Source organism: Anolis carolinensis, chromosome 1 (genome assembly GCF_035594765.1).
Source record: "Anolis carolinensis isolate JA03-04 chromosome 1, rAnoCar3.1.pri, whole genome shotgun sequence".
NCBI lineage: Eukaryota > Metazoa > Chordata > Lepidosauria > Squamata > Dactyloidae > Anolis > Anolis carolinensis.
The window spans coordinates 25,132,940-25,148,749 of NC_085841.1; the positions used below are offsets into that span (position 1 = coordinate 25,132,940).

The 15,810-nt window shown below is 43.3% G+C and overlaps 1 protein-coding gene across 11 annotated transcripts in view; it reads right to left on the minus strand.

Moving 5' to 3' along the window:
• The window catches only part of camkmt (calmodulin-lysine N-methyltransferase), a 796,752-nt gene that overhangs the window by 469,622 nt on the left and 311,320 nt on the right, over window positions 1-15,810 (minus strand). The gene's annotated exons all lie outside the window — the stretch shown is intronic.

A 15,810-nucleotide genomic window follows, 5' to 3' on the forward strand; every position in this document is an offset into this window, starting at 1 on the left:
ATCCTAATCTAGTGGTTCTACTTCAACTGCTATAATCTGGAATATTAGCAACAACAACAGAAAAATTAAAGTTTTGTATTCCCCCACAAAAAAAGTAAAATTATATATTCAGAAGTGAAATCATTCTCAATAACTATTAATTTCAAAGGACATTCTATGTAAAATTCTTTTTCATATAAAATCCGTTCTTCCATTTTCATTGTTTGGCACGTGGTCAAAGTAGGTAAGTTCTGTTTCTCTTGCAGTCACAGGGATATATGAGAAGAAAGGGACTATCTTTAAAGTTTGTACAGTTTGTTTCAGTTTTATACATAATTATCTGAATATCATTCTTCCAATGGCAGCTTGTTCCTGGTTTAAAAAAATATCTGCAAAAGTCATCCAGTGCAATTTATGTTTATGATTAACGGATTATATTCTCTTGGGGGGCAGGGGTCTTTATCACTCACCAAAGAATGCTGTACACATAGAAAACAAAGGAGAAGGTCATGTTAATTCCTGAAAATAGCAACAATGTTTTTCTATGTAACTGTACCGTACAGAGCTTTAGAGTGAGAATCTATTTGGCTGCTCCTATTTATTACTGTGTGGAATATCTGACTAACATAATAAAGCAGAACTTCCTGAACAGGTTACCCTCCTGGAATGTTTTGTGGCAGTCCAAGGGAGAAAACTGTAAGTTAATTTAGGCTCCTCCACCCCCTCAACACACACATACATAGACTGACACATGCATTCACCCCCATTTAAACTATAAAGGGTGGGGAGTGCACACTTTAGAAACCTAGGTGGCTTTGCAAACTGGCACTTTCCGGACTCAGCATGCATCCTCTAGTGGAAAGTGACAAAGGAGAGTTCTCACTCTCAGCTGCTGGCTGCCTGCTGGCGATTGCCGGCTTTTTCAACCCTGTTTCCCTGGAAACTTAGGTTACAACAGAGAAAATTAGGTAAAGGTAAGTTGGTGGGGTTGTTAGCTCCCATTTAATTTTGGTTTTTTTATTTTTTAAAAAGTATCTTGAAACAGCAATGGCACCTCACCACTGAGTTGCCAGCTTTAAAGGCCACCACTGGTCCTTCATTCCACTGAAAGAGATCCCATGAAGGCAAAATAAGAGCCAAAGATGGGATGATTATTTTTATAAGCCCTGATTATTTGCTACTGCTGTACAAATATATATTGGAGAAGATTCAGTAGCCATTTGATATCGGCGGCCTTATTGTGTACGCTGTTTGATTCTTGTGCGGGTTTCTGCCTTCAGAAGTACAACATAGATTCCATCCATATCTTTAAGAATTGAACAAAATGTTGAGAAATGTATTTAAAATTATAAGTGAGATCTTGGATTTAGGTTAATACTTAGCTTTTTACAAACATCAACATTTTAGTGTACTACAACAGAGTTAACTTGAAAAAAGGGCACATATTCTTTTTGGCTTTTATTTTTAATATTTCCCCTCCTTGACTCGCTTTTATTGTGTTTGCCTATGGCTCCCTTTCTTAGCTAGAAGAAATTAGGTTATTTATGGCATTAAAGAGTCAAATCAGATCCAGTTGAGTAAAGGAATAACGCATCAAAAAGTGGATGCGTCCATATTCTTAACCTGCTGTCTTGGATGTGTCACCAGGGTTTGGGTGAGCTAACCTTGAGTCCCCTCGGGTGAGAAAGGTGGGATAGAAATGACGTAAATAAATAAACTTCAAATGCATGTACCAAAGTACAGGTGTTCAAGAGCATTTATTTGAAGCTACCATGTGAAGTACCCTAATGTACAAGGTCAAAAGGTCTATATTGAACCAGAATGACTCGTAATGATGCCAGTGTGGATGTCAATCAATCAAGATTTTATTACGGTCCATGACCAGCACAGAGATCAGTGTGGATGTACTCCTAGCTAGAAGGAATACTCAGAGAGAGAAAAGTTTATTTGATTTTATTTGTAGCCCTCCCCTCCCCCACCTGAACTCTACTACCAAGTAACAATGTAAACTGATACCTATTTTACTTCTGCCACCTTCTGGTGAAACAATGTTTTCTCTCATAGCAATTTTCATTCAGGAACAAAATCTTCTTGGAATAGGTAACATTTGAGAAAGAAATATCCTGGTGGCAGCTCACAGCAGATGATTTACTTCTAAGCAGAGGAAGAATTTCTCTGTCAACAGCATTGCCTTTAAGATGCATTCAAATGTGTTGAACTAGCACATGGTGGCAGGCGCAGGAATACCAGTATGAAAAGTCTCTCGAATAATTGATTCCCTATATGAGAAACTCTAATATATAAGCCAAATAACTAGGAGAAAACCAATCCCAATGTTCATATTAGAGTTTCAGGGAGTGGCAACAGTGCAGGGGTCCAGCACATGCTTTGCATGCAACATATGTTGTTGGCTACTGAGTGCCATCAAGTCGACTCCAACTCATGGTGACTCACTCATAGAGATTTCTCGCAAAATTTATTCAGAAAAGGTTTGCTGTTGGTTTCCTCTTAAAATGAGAGATAGGGATTTACTCAGTTTTACTCACTGAGTTTACATGGAGGTAAGGGTATTTGAAACCCAGTCCAACACTCAAACCAACTGGATTCTGTGCAAAATAGCCTCGGTCTGAAATGCAATTCTGGCATATCAGTTAAAAGAATGAGACACTACACAATGCTCACGATTTTGGGAAGTTCATATCATTCAAGGACAGGTAGATAACTCTAGAACATAGGTCTTGCACTATTGGTTCCAAAATAGAACAATGGAAGGTCATGGCATCTCTTCCAGACTCCTCAACCTGCCCTTTTCTAGTCAATGGCTCTCCTGTGAGCCTCCAAGTGCCAATTCACCTCTTTAATAGGATGCAATCCTGTTCTGTACTGTTGATTTCATTTTTTTAAAAATGCAGTTTTTAAAAACAGAAAAATCAGTCCTGAACCTGCTGAAGCAGCCTTCTATTTGGTAGTGACTCTCCAGGGTTTCTGATAAAAGTCTTCTCCAGCCCTATCTGGAGATGTCTGGGATCAAACCTGTGGTTTCTGAACATAAATGATTTGCTCATTAATGAACTACAGCTCTTTCCCATTACTGATCCTAGGTTTCTACATTTAAAAAAATCAGACAGAAAATCCAAACATCTGTTTTTCCTCTTCACAATCTGGAGTGAAACAATTCATTCTTGGAAGACTCTGGTCCTTGCAATCAAGAGGCCTGATGAGAATATTAAGAGGGACAACTGATAAACATGACCTCAAGGATATTTAGGCATCAGATCTCCAGTTATTTTGATTTATTTTACAATACAGAGTTTAGTGTTCATTACCTGTTCACGCAAGGGCCTAACTAGACATGAGAGAAATCCATGACTGAATCATTCATCTGAAAAAAGATAGGCCGCTTCTCTTAGATTCTGATCTGGTGTCTCTGGCCCCTTCCACACTGCCCTATAGTCCAGGATCTGATCCCAGATTATCTGGCCGTGTAGACTCACATAATCCAGTTCAAAGCAGATAATCTTGGATCTAGGACAGTAAAGATCCAGCCTCTGAGGCAGCAGAGTACCTCCATGCCTTGAGTTCAACCCAGGTTGGAAAATGCAAAACCTCTGGAGGCCCAGAATGGAAAAGAGACTGATAATTTGGACCTAGCCCAAATTATCAGTCTCATTTCCATTCTGGACCTAGCCTTGGAAGAAGCTGAAAACAAGAAACAGCTCAGACTGGAACTGGAGGCTGTCTGAAGAATTTACGTGAACTGAAGGGGCGGGGTTTCAGTATGGTACTGAACTGAATGATTGCCTGTGTAACTTTGCTGTAGTGTAGTAATCTGGCATATTTCCAAGAATTTCTTGTGAATGCCTTTGACTGTTATCAAGGTTCTGCCATCATCGCACAAAGTTACTACCCGCCTCTGCTTTTCCTGACCTCAGTTGGTGAGAGTCAACAGACTACTAGAATATCAGAGAAAGGAGACTAAGGTGAAGGAGTGGGTGAGCTGAGCTCCATACCCTCAAGGAGCCAAGGGTATATTCAGAGCTGAGACCAGATGATGTAGAGGAGTAGATCTCTCTTTCCTTGCCAGTATTATTACAAACAAGCACCTACATATAATTGTTCCCAACTACTCGGCTTCGGAATAGCCTTCTCTGGTGAAAAGTCTGAAGAGAATGAGCCCTCCTCTCCTTAGCTATGGATGATAAAATCTAAACTAGTAATAATAAGTATAGTCATCTATGTACCATCAGAGATCCCTGATCTATTGGCTGTTGATTCCTGCCACATTTCCCATGAAGAAAGAGTTGTACATGATGGGCATAAATACTATTCCAGTTCCTGGCACAGTGAAGTGGAAAAAAACTGTTGGTCATTCATTTCAGATAGCTTGATATGCATTGATCTAAACCAATCTAGGATCAAATCATAGCACAAGACTAGGCTATCCTATGCTCATTATCATATGTCCTGATAATGAGCATGGGACCATTTTACTTGTCCTTCATAAGTCTACCATTTCATACTGAGCCTACAAGGAGGACTCTTGAAGAGACACTCAGAGAATAAGTTCATGCAACAAGCCAAATCTAAGCACAACGTAGGAAAAACTGATGCCAGATGTCCTCTTCTCAGAGCCCTTGCTGCTGCTCTTGCCTTAGAAATTCAACTCTAGTGCAACTGGGCAAAAGTAGGATCTGATGGTGAAGGCAACATCTTAACAGCAGGACTTTTGAATTTCTTCAGTTCCTCCACTCCAACAATACTCAAGTATGTAGAGCACTCTGAAAAATCTGGCTTCACAGTAGCTCTCCCATGCCTATATGTAAAGTGTTGCTGTTCAAAGTCTTCTGACTTATAGTTTCTTGTAGAGTTTGAACCAAGCCACATGGTAGAGCAACAAACAGGAGCAGTAGATGTATGAGAAGTTCCATGTTGCCTGCTGAATGCAGCCATAAAGAACACCACCATTAAATTTTGTAGAACCACTTAGAGTGAAAAAAGACAGCTTCATGGACCAATTCATGATCAAAGAATCATAAAGTTGGATGAGACCACAAGGACCATCCACTCCAATCCCCTGCTATGCAAGAAAACATAATCAGAACACTCCTGACAGATGGCCATCCAGCCTCTGCTTAAAAACCTACAGAGAAGGAGATTCCACCACCCTGCGAAGCAGCACATTCCATTGCTGAACAGCTCTTACCGTCAAAAAGTTCTTCCTAATGTTTAGGTGGGATCCCCTTTATGCAATTTAAATCCATTGCTCCATGTCCTAGACTCCAGAACATGTCAGTGGACTAGACTTGTTTGGTTGCTGACAAACCAAATTTAAATTAAATTCTAATGAATCTTAACTCCACAAATTATTAAAGGAATAAAAATAATTACCAGTTTATTAGGAACACTGGAAGGTTCCTGTTGCTACCACTGGTCCAACTAACATAGTATTTTCTATACAGAGTGGCAGTTGATCTCCATTAATTTTTTCAATCTCTAGCAAGAGATGTCAGGGATTCATCATGACATCTTTTGCAGGCAAAGCACATACTTTACCATCAAACTATGGCACTTCAATCTTATCTACAACCAGTCTTCTCTTCTCATGTGGTTGTGGATATATGTTACTTGACATTAACCAAACTATCGCTTCTATAAAACATTGGTTAGTATTAAGAATATTTAAATAGTTTTGTAGTAAGCTAAAAAGTAAAATACCACAATATAATTCCTATCACCAACATAATTGATTTTGCTGAATAGTTCTTATCAGGTACAGTGCTATGTTTTGTTTGCAGCCAGGCAGCCTGCTGTCTTTTCTGACCTCGATAACAGCACCTGTATTACACCTAGGGCTGTTCAACCTCACATGTTCTGATTATTGTGCCCTGACTGTTAGTTCCCATGGACAATATTCAAGTCATCATGGGTCACTTTGCTGCTAGAAAGCCCAAAGTGATGACAAATTTCCCATAGAGTTGTAAAATGTAGTCCATCTTTTGAAAAGGTTGCAATAAAGACCTTTGGGGAAAGGTGAGACAAAACACAATCTCTCTTTTCTACACTTTTGTGAACCAAGCCTAATATAAGGCTATTCAAGTTTTAAGAAATGTCAACCACTTTTATCACAAATGTTATGAGGCTGAAAATAAAATTAGTTTAGATAATGAAAATAGGAACAGACAGCTGAATGCTGAAGAGTATGGATAGATTTCTTAAAGGAATTCTGTTAAAATATAATATACTAATGTATATTTATATAATTAGATAATAGAAAAAAATGTTTCTTTAACAAATATGAGGGCATATGCGCATTCTTCTATCTATTAAAAACTGACTTTGAGGTATGGGTAGAAGGAACAAAGATCAAATTTACAGATGACACTGAATTGGGAAGAATCTCTAACAGAACTGAAAATGAAATCTGGTGAATGACCCATTGTAGTGGAAGGCTTCCATCTGTAGAATATTTATTTATTTAGTCACATTTATACCCAGCTGTACAGCTGGAAAGGCTCTCAAAGTATGTTACATATTGAAGGAGGAGGGTGACAACAGGCTAATCCTTGCCTGAGGGTTTATAATCTAACATAATGTGACACAATTGAGAGAGAAAAGGAAAAGGTTCTGCAACCTGATCGAAGGCTTTGGATGACAGCAAAACCTGATGAAGCTGGCTTCTCAGAATGGTTGGTTTTGATCATCCTCTCCTCTTTCCCTCAGCCTGGTGGAATGACTTCTAGATAAGAGTTAAAGAGAGGAAGGCCAAGTAGTTTCCAACTTATGATGAGCCAAAGGTGAATCTTTCATGATATTTTCTTGACAGGATTTCTGCCAAAAAGGTTTGCCATTGCCTTTCTCTAAGGCTGAGAGAATGTGATTTGTCCAAGGTCACTGGAATTCCATGGCAAAGCAAGAAATTGAATCCTGGTCACCCAGACGTCTAGTACAACATTCAAACAGTAAATAAGGTTCTAGCCAAAATGACTTTCCTTTCCCACAAATCTCAAAATATGTATTCCGGAGACCTGTGAGAACCTTCAGGAGCAGATTCCTTTAAAGGAGCCATGGAGAACATGAAGACAAAGGGAAACTTCTAAAGTATGAGCAAAAATCTGTTGAAGGTAACTCATTATAACAAAATAAAGAAATGGGCTGAAAATAACAAATAATACCAATACAAACAAAATCAAATAGACAGAGGATATCTGATTTGGTAAAAATCTTTGAAAAAAATATCAGGATTTCAGCTGCACAAACTGAACCCGAATCAATAGTATGTGACCACAAAGTCCTCCTGTTCCAGGGTTCACTTTTGGAGTGTTGCTGCTTACTATGCATGTTTTTAAATTCTCACTGAAAGTCTGGACATGGTTAAAACACCTTCTTTAACTGATACTGAAGTTTTATTGGTTTTTAGGGGAGGTGAGAAAAGCCCCTATGAAAATTTTGGCACAGGAGTTATTTACAGCTCCTCTCTTCAACTGGTCTGCCCAGCCATTCCAAGGAAGAGTAGATATTTCTACCAGACAGTCTCTCCAGCCATTCACTGTCTTGCATCTGCACAAAGAGAGAAGAATTGTTCTACAGTTTTTATATTCAATAAACTTTATTGTCCTTGCTATGCTTATTTGCTATCAAGTTGGCTTTGGTTTAGTGTACCTCTATGCATGACAGATGTCCATGAGCTTTAATCAACATCCTTGCTCAGGTCTTGCAAACTCAGAGCCACAGTTTACCATAGCAGAGACAATGTAAACTGAAGAATGTAAAACCTTAAATCAATATAGTTTGTGGTGATAAAGCTTGACATTCTGTCTAACAAAGCTGTCTCCTTTGTTTCATGTCTCTTACATTCAGGAAAGTCCAATTATTTCTAGGTTTGGTGCTGAAAAATCAAACATGTACCAATACACACAAACTACTTTCTATTTGAATGGGCAGCAGGCAATAGTGACTATAGCAATTTTCTATGGGTTCTACTCATAGATGATCTGACCAATATTTGTTCAACAACTAGACTATGCTGGGCAAAGAGCTTAATTCAGCAGCATATCTTTAGAAGGTACATACAGTGATGATTTTAAATATAGCCAATGCCTGGTTTTCATAGGAACCTCTGTTCGGATATCAGCCAGCATGGCAACGCCTTAAATCAAGAAATAGCTTCCTAAGATCCACAGAGATACTCGCAGGAACACCTCAGCAAGCGAGAGTCCAAAAGTGGCAGAACTTCAATCAGTGGCTGATTCCGGATGAGAAAAAAACCCCGTGCACACAGAAGGAAGGCACTGAACAGACTGTGCTCTGGTACCACGAGATACAGAGCCAATCTTAGGAAATGGGGCTACAAAGTGGAGTCCACGACGTGCAAGTGTGAAGAAGAACAAACCACAGACCACTTACTACAATGTAACCTGAGCCCTGCCACATGCATGATGGAAGACCTTCTCACAGTGACACCAGAGGCACACTGTCACGACCCAGGCTGCAGAGCACCAATAACCATACACAGAGGCCAGAATCTATCTAATATCTTTATTGAAGGAATATATAAAGTTAATAAAAACAAGTGTAGAAAATAGTCCAGAATTAGACCTTTCAGGAAAGGTCAGAATTAGTCCAAAAAAGCAATGTCCAATAAGAAATATTAAGGTCCAAAGTTGTAATCCAATAACCGAAACACTCACTTTGCCAAGCAAAGTGAGGGGAGATGACAAGGTCCTTTAGTCCATGAAACTTGAGCGAGGCTAGGAAATAACTTGATACTTGAAACAAGGCTTGAACGTGGAACAAGGTAACTAAGAACAAGAACAAGGTCCGTGGAATAACTTGATAAAATCCGTGGAACAAGGCAAGGATTGATCCTGGGAAACAAGGCAAAGTCCGTAGATAAACAAAGGCTGGGAAGCAAGGCGAAGGCTGGATAGCAAGGCAAGGCTTGAGCAGGAGCGAGGCTTGAATCGGAGCGCGCTGTCCAGACACAACTCGCTCCGTAGGCTGACGAATTGACTCCGCGAAGTTACTACGCGGGTAAAACACCTAAATAGAGTCTAGCTTTCCCGCCGAAGCAGTTCTCTGGGAATCAGAACCGAAAGCTAACTCTGAGACCAGATGTGAGACTCCCCAAAGATTCTCACGAGAAGCAGTCTTAATTGGCCACATTCTTAGCTGCAATCCTCGCACTCCTGCGCGAAGCTGATTCCAAACTTCTCTGTTGTTTACAAAACTCCCGGCGCAAGAACACGGGAGAAGTAGGCTCTGGGCTTGTTTGACATACTTCTGGGAGACAACTTTCTTGCAGGTGCAAGGTTCCCAGATCTGCCTGGGAAAGATCTGGCTGAGAGGAATCCAGTTCAGACTGGGAAGGTAAAAAACCCAAGTTTTCATCTTCATCAGGAATTACAATGTCCTGAGCAGGACTACAAGGCCCATGGGTCATCACACTATCCCCCTCCTCAAGGCCCCTCCCAAACTGGGGCCCTCTCCCCGAGGCGCGAGGTCGCGGTTTGGTGGGATAGGTCTGATGAAAGCGACGGGTTAGATCAGGAGCGTGAACTGTGGAGGCGTCTTCCCAAGAGCGTTCCTCAGGGCCAAAACCCACCCAGTCAATGAGATATTGTAGGCGGCGGCGGTGAAAGCGAGAATCCAAAATGTCCTCAACCTCGAACTCCTCCTCCCCATTCATCAAAACAGGAGGGGGGGCCGGTTGGTCTGTATCAGGTCGCACACCATCCGCCGGAAGGAGCAGGGAACGGTGAAACACTGGGTGAATGCGCATTGAACGCGGAAGTTGGAGTTTGAAAGTCACGGGGTTTAATTGCGCCACCACTGGATAGGGGCCAATGAAGCGGGCATCTAGCTTCCGGCAAGGGCGGTGGGAGGGCAGAAAGCGAGTGGACAGGAAAACCCGATCTCCTACCTTGATTTCGAGGCCCGGCTGGCGATGTTTGTCAGCGTGGCGTTTATAGTCCTCCTTGGCTTGGTCCAGTTGCTGGAGCAAAAGTTGTTGCACCGCTGTGAGTTCCTGCAGCCAATCCTCTGCTGCGGGAACTTCTGAAGTTTCAATGACAGGGGGGAAGAAACGTGGATGGAAGCCGTAGTTTGCAAAGAACGGCGTTTCTTTTGTAGAAGCTTGAACTCCATTGTTGTAGGCAAACTCAGACAGTGGTAACAGAGAAGCCCAATTGTCCTGTTGGTAGTTTACATAACAGCGAAGATACTGCTCCAAAGTGGCATTGGTGCGCTCCGTTTGCCCATCTGTTTGGGGATGATGAGCTGAAGATAAGCGAGAGTCTATGCCCAATAGTTTTTGTAGCGCCTTCCAAAAACGAGAGGTGAATTGAGATCCACGGTCTGTGACTAAACTCTTGGGCAATCCATGTAGTCTGAAAACATGTTGAAGAAATAGATCCGCAGTTTCTTTGGCCGTGGGGAGGCCTTCGCAGGGAATGAAATGGGCTAACTTGGTGAAAAGGTCCACCACCACTAAGATCGTGGTGAATCCACAGGAAGGTGGTAGGTCAGTGATGAAATCCGCGGAAATTATTTCCCATGGGCGAGATGGGGTAGGAAGGGGGTGTAAAAGCCCTGAGGGCTTCTCCCTTCGTATCTTGGAGCGCTGGCATACTGGGCAGGTGTTGACATATTTTTCCACATCCTTGCGGATCTTGGGCCACCAAAAATCCCTTAGGATCAAAGGCATAGTTTTAAATAGTCCGAAGTGTCCTGCTGGTTTGCAGTCATGACACAGACGAAGCGCTTTTTCCCTGCCCGGTCCGGGTGGGATATAAACATGATTTCTATAGCAGAGCAGCCCATCTTTAAGCGAAAAGGGAAAATGCAGACCTTGGCGAAGTTGGTCCTGCGCCCAGGCATCTGCTTGCTGACTAGCCCTGATTTCTTGAGCACAGATGGGTCCTGGAGTAGGGGAAGTTGAACCAATGGGAATGGATTTGGTGTTCCCCACCGTGAGCGTGGCAAAGTTCTCGGGTTGTAGCAGTTGGGATTCAAAGGTCTCCTTGCGTCCTGCAGCGTATTCCGGTTTACGTGACAGGGCGTCTGCTTGCTTGGTTTGGGCTGGGGTCACATAATGGATCTGGAAGTTGAAACGTTCAAAGAATAAAGCCCAACGTTGCTGCCTCTGATTTAGTTTGCGGGCAGTTCTTAGATGTTCTAGATTACGATGATCAGTGTGGACTTCAATGGGAAATTTGGCCCCTTCTAGCCAATGTCTCCAAGTTTCAAAGGCTGCCTTTATGGCCAGTAGTTCTTTTTCCCAAATGGTGTAATTCCTCTCTGGTGTGGTTAGTTGACGAGAATAAAAGGCACAGGGATGGAGGTGATCTCCCACCGGTTGTAAGAGTACAGCCCCAATTGCCACATCAGAGGCGTCCGCTTGCACCACAAAAGGGGTTCCAGGATTTGGGTGCTGTAGAATTGGCTGGGAGGTGAATAGTTTCTTTAGTTGCTGGAACCCTTTCTCTGCTTGATCAGTCCAGCGGAAAGGCTGCTTTCCACGGATGCAGCTAGTGATGGGGTCGGACCAGCGGGCAAAATCTGGAATGAACTTGCGGTAATAGTTCGCGAACCCCAAGAAACGCTGCACCTCTTTCTTGTTAGTTGGCGCCCGCCATTCCAATACTGCTGAAACCTTGGCTGGATCCATGGAGAGCCCTAGAGGCGAGATGCGGTAACCAAGGAAATCTACCTCTTGTAGATCAAAGGCGCATTTTTCCAGCTTGGCATAAAGTCCATGATCCCGCAATCGTTGTAACACCATTTTGACGTGGTTCTCATGTTCTGATTGTGATCTAGAAAACACCAAAAAATCGTCCAGGTAGATTATCAAGAACCGGTCTAGATAGTCCTGAAAAATGTCATTGACAAAATGCTGGAACGTTGCGGGGGCTCCGCATAAACCGAAATTCATAACTCGGGACTCAAATAATCCGAATTTGGTCTGGAAGGCGGTCTTCCACTCGTCCCCTTCCCTGATGCGAACTAAGTTGTAAGCCCCCCGAAGATCCAGCTTGGTGTAAACCTTGGCTCCTCGAAGCCGATCCAGTAGATCCGAGATTAAGGGCAGGGGATAGCTGTTCCGCTTGGTGATATTGTTCAATGCTCTGTAGTCCACCACCAAGCGTAGTTCCCCTGACTTCTTCTTCACAAACATCACTGGGGAGGCGGCTGGGGATTGAGAGGGTCTGATGAATCCCTTGCGAAGGTTTGTCTCTAGGAATTCCCTGAGAGCTTCTTGCTCTGGTTCAGTCAGGGAGTAGAGATGCCCTCGCGGGATCGGGGCCCCCTCCACCAAGTCAATGGCACAGTCATAAGGTCTATGTGGGGGTAATTTTTCGGCTTCTTTCTCATTGAATACATCCCAATACTCGGAGTACTTCTTTGGCAAGGTGATGATGGGCTCGGTGTCTGTGGCATGGCATACCTTGGCTACGAGGCAATGGTTTTGGCAGTACGGTGAAGCAAACTGCAGTTCTCTGTTGGACCAGGAGATGTTAGGGTCGTGGAGAGTCAGCCATGGAATTCCCAAAATCACAGGGAAATGGGGAACCTCGGTAACAAAGAAAGAAATCTCTTCCATATGTTCCCTTATCCACATCCTGGTGGGTTCCGACCACTGACTTACGGGGCCCGTCTTGAGGGGGCGGCCGTCTATGGCTTGCACCACACGGGCATTCTTGAAATCATGATATTGTAATCCCAGAGAGTCGGCATACTCTCTATCGATGAAATTGTTGGTAGCTCCAGAGTCTATCATGGCGTGGATCATGACGGGTCCCCTTTTTGCTGACCATAATGTGACCACGAGAAGGAACAGGACCCCGGTTGGCGGCTCTTGGATGGATTTTTTGACCGGGTTGGCGAGCCTCTCTACACCCGGTCGTTGGCTTCCCCCGCCGGCTGTGTGCCAGTCGGCTCAGACGCCTTCGTCTCCGTGGAGGACGCCGCCGCAAGACGGGCGGCAGGCTTCCCTTTGGCTGGACACTCTCTGGCGAAGTGGCCCCCGTTCCCGCAGTACCAGCAGAGGTTTAAGCGTTGACGACGGGCCTTCTCGGCGGCATCTAGTCTGGGACGCACATTGCCCAACTGCATCGGCACCTCCTCGCCTCCTCTGGGGTATGGGGTTGGCGGTGGGGGTCTCCACACCGGACGTGGCTGAACGCTGGCGGGAGCGGGGGGTTTTGCCCCGGCTCTACTGCCCTGGCCTCGAACCCACTGTTTCCTGTTGGCAATCATGACTTCAGCCCGTAGACATTGATCAATGAGTGCCTCGAGGGTCTGGGGAGGATCCACCTTGGAGATTTCTTCCAGCATTTCAATGTTGAGACCCTCCCGGAATTGTCCCCTGAGGGCTACATCGTTCCAGCCGGTGTTGTGGGCCAGTACTCGGAACTCGGCTATATACTGAGACATAGGTCTGTCTCCTTGGAAAAGGCGACGGAGTTTGTGACCGGCTGCCTCCAAATTGTCCTCGATTCCCCAAGTCTCCTTGAGGTGGTCCAAGAAGTGTTGCGCTGATCTTAGGTGTGGAGAGGCTTGGTCGTACAGTGCCGTCGCCCAGCTGGCCGCTGGCCCGTCTAGAAGACTGTAAACCCATGCCACTTTGATGTCTTCTTGGGGAAACTCGGCAGCACGGGCCTCTAGATAAGCTTGACATTGGCGACGGAAGACATGAACCTTAGAAGCTTCTCCAGTAAACTTGGTTGGCAACGCCATGGCCGGAAGACGAATTCCGCGTTCCTTCAAACCCCTTATTTCTCCATCCTGTGCATTGAGCTTATCACGGATTCGGTCCACCTCATCCTTGTCGATGGTGTAGGTAATCGGCTGGCCGCTCGGCCCAGGTACGACTCCGGTAGACATTCTGGCCGAGGTTAATTGGTGCTTAGGGTGGCGGAGTCAAACTGTCACGACCCAGGCTGCAGAGCACCAATAACCATACACAGAGGCCAGAATCTATCTAATATCTTTATTGAAGGAATATATAAAGTTAATAAAAACAAGTGTAGAAAATAGTCCAGAATTAGACCTTTCAGGAAAGGTCAGAATTAGTCCAAAAAAGCAATGTCCAATAAGAAATATTAAGGTCCAAAGTTGTAATCCAATAACCGAAACACTCACTTTGCCAAGCAAAGTGAGGGGAGATGACAAGGTCCTTTAGTCCATGAAACTTGAGCGAGGCTAGGAAATAACTTGATACTTGAAACAAGGCTTGAACGTGGAACAAGGTAACTAAGAACAAGAACAAGGTCCGTGGAATAACTTGATAAAATCCGTGGAACAAGGCAAGGATTGATCCTGGGAAACAAGGCAAAGTCCGTAGATAAACAAAGGCTGGGAAGCAAGGCGAAGGCTGGATAGCAAGGCAAGGCTTGAGCAGGAGCGAGGCTTGAATCGGAGCGCGCTGTCCAGACACAACTCGCTCCGTAGGCTGACGAATTGACTCCGCGAAGTTACTACGCGGGTAAAACACCTAAATAGAGTCTAGCTTTCCCGCCGAAGCAGTTCTCTGGGAATCAGAACCGAAAGCTAACTCTGAGACCAGATGTGAGACTCCCCAAAGATTCTCACGAGAAGCAGTCTTAATTGGCCACATTCTTAGCTGCAATCCTCGCACTCCTGCGCGAAGCTGATTCCAAACTTCTCTGTTGTTTACAAAACTCCCGGCGCAAGAACACGGGAGAAGTAGGCTCTGGGCTTGTTTGACATACTTCTGGGAGACAACTTTCTTGCAGGTGCAAGGTTCCCAGATCTGCCTGGGAAAGATCTGGCTGAGAGGAATCCAGTTCAGACTGGGAAGGTAAAAAACCCAAGTTTTCATCTTCATCAGGAATTACAATGTCCTGAGCAGGACTACAAGGCCCATGGGTCATCACACACTCCAAGTGGCCAGTTTCTGGTCAAAGGAAATCTAGTATAATGCCAAGTTTTTCATTTTGTGTTTTTAAATACATTATAACTATATTCCCAATTTGCTTCTGACACGATTAATTGGAACCTTGATTTTGTCAAGGTGTTTGCATAACAGGAACAACATTTTTTTTGTAAATATGTCCTGTTAATTTCAGTGAAGACTGTCTGCAGGTATCAGATAAAGACATTCAAATAGTGATACAAAAAGCAAGATAAAAATATAGTAATTGTAGTAAAAGAAAAGAAAAATGTTGTCCAAAACTGAATATTTTTGGACTATGAAGGTACATATGCTCTATGATAGTATAATGCTATTAATAGGTCCTCTTGAAATAAAAAGGTTTGAATGGGACTTTATAGATGATAAAACACGTAGGCCTAGTGTGCCCCATATTGCGTTTGCAACATTGCATTTATTTCTGTAATTAAATTATTTTATGTGGAAAAGTAATAAAATGCTATTGTACCCACCAAGTTAAACACTTGACATTTTCATCGCAGAAAATGCAACATTTCAGAAACCTAGATATGTTTATTAATTAGTGATTATTAACACCCAGTAAACAACATTATGTCTTGTAAAAACACAATCTTTCTTCACAGCATGGAGCTGAAATCTATTATTCACTGATTCCATATGCTGAAATACACTCAAATGATCACAAATGACCTTAAACATTAGATAAATGTAAATGAGGACATCATTGAAAATGTGCTTTTGATTGATATCTAAAAGACCAGGTTTGAAATTCTGACAAGACATGCAGTCCTGCACTCACTAAACAGCAATTTAAATCCCACAATATACGGTTACATGGGGAGGGGAAAACTAGAGACCTGCTTACAATAAACAAATCTGAGGCGCTCTGGTTCTTGAGAAAGGCACTAGGTTAGATGTTT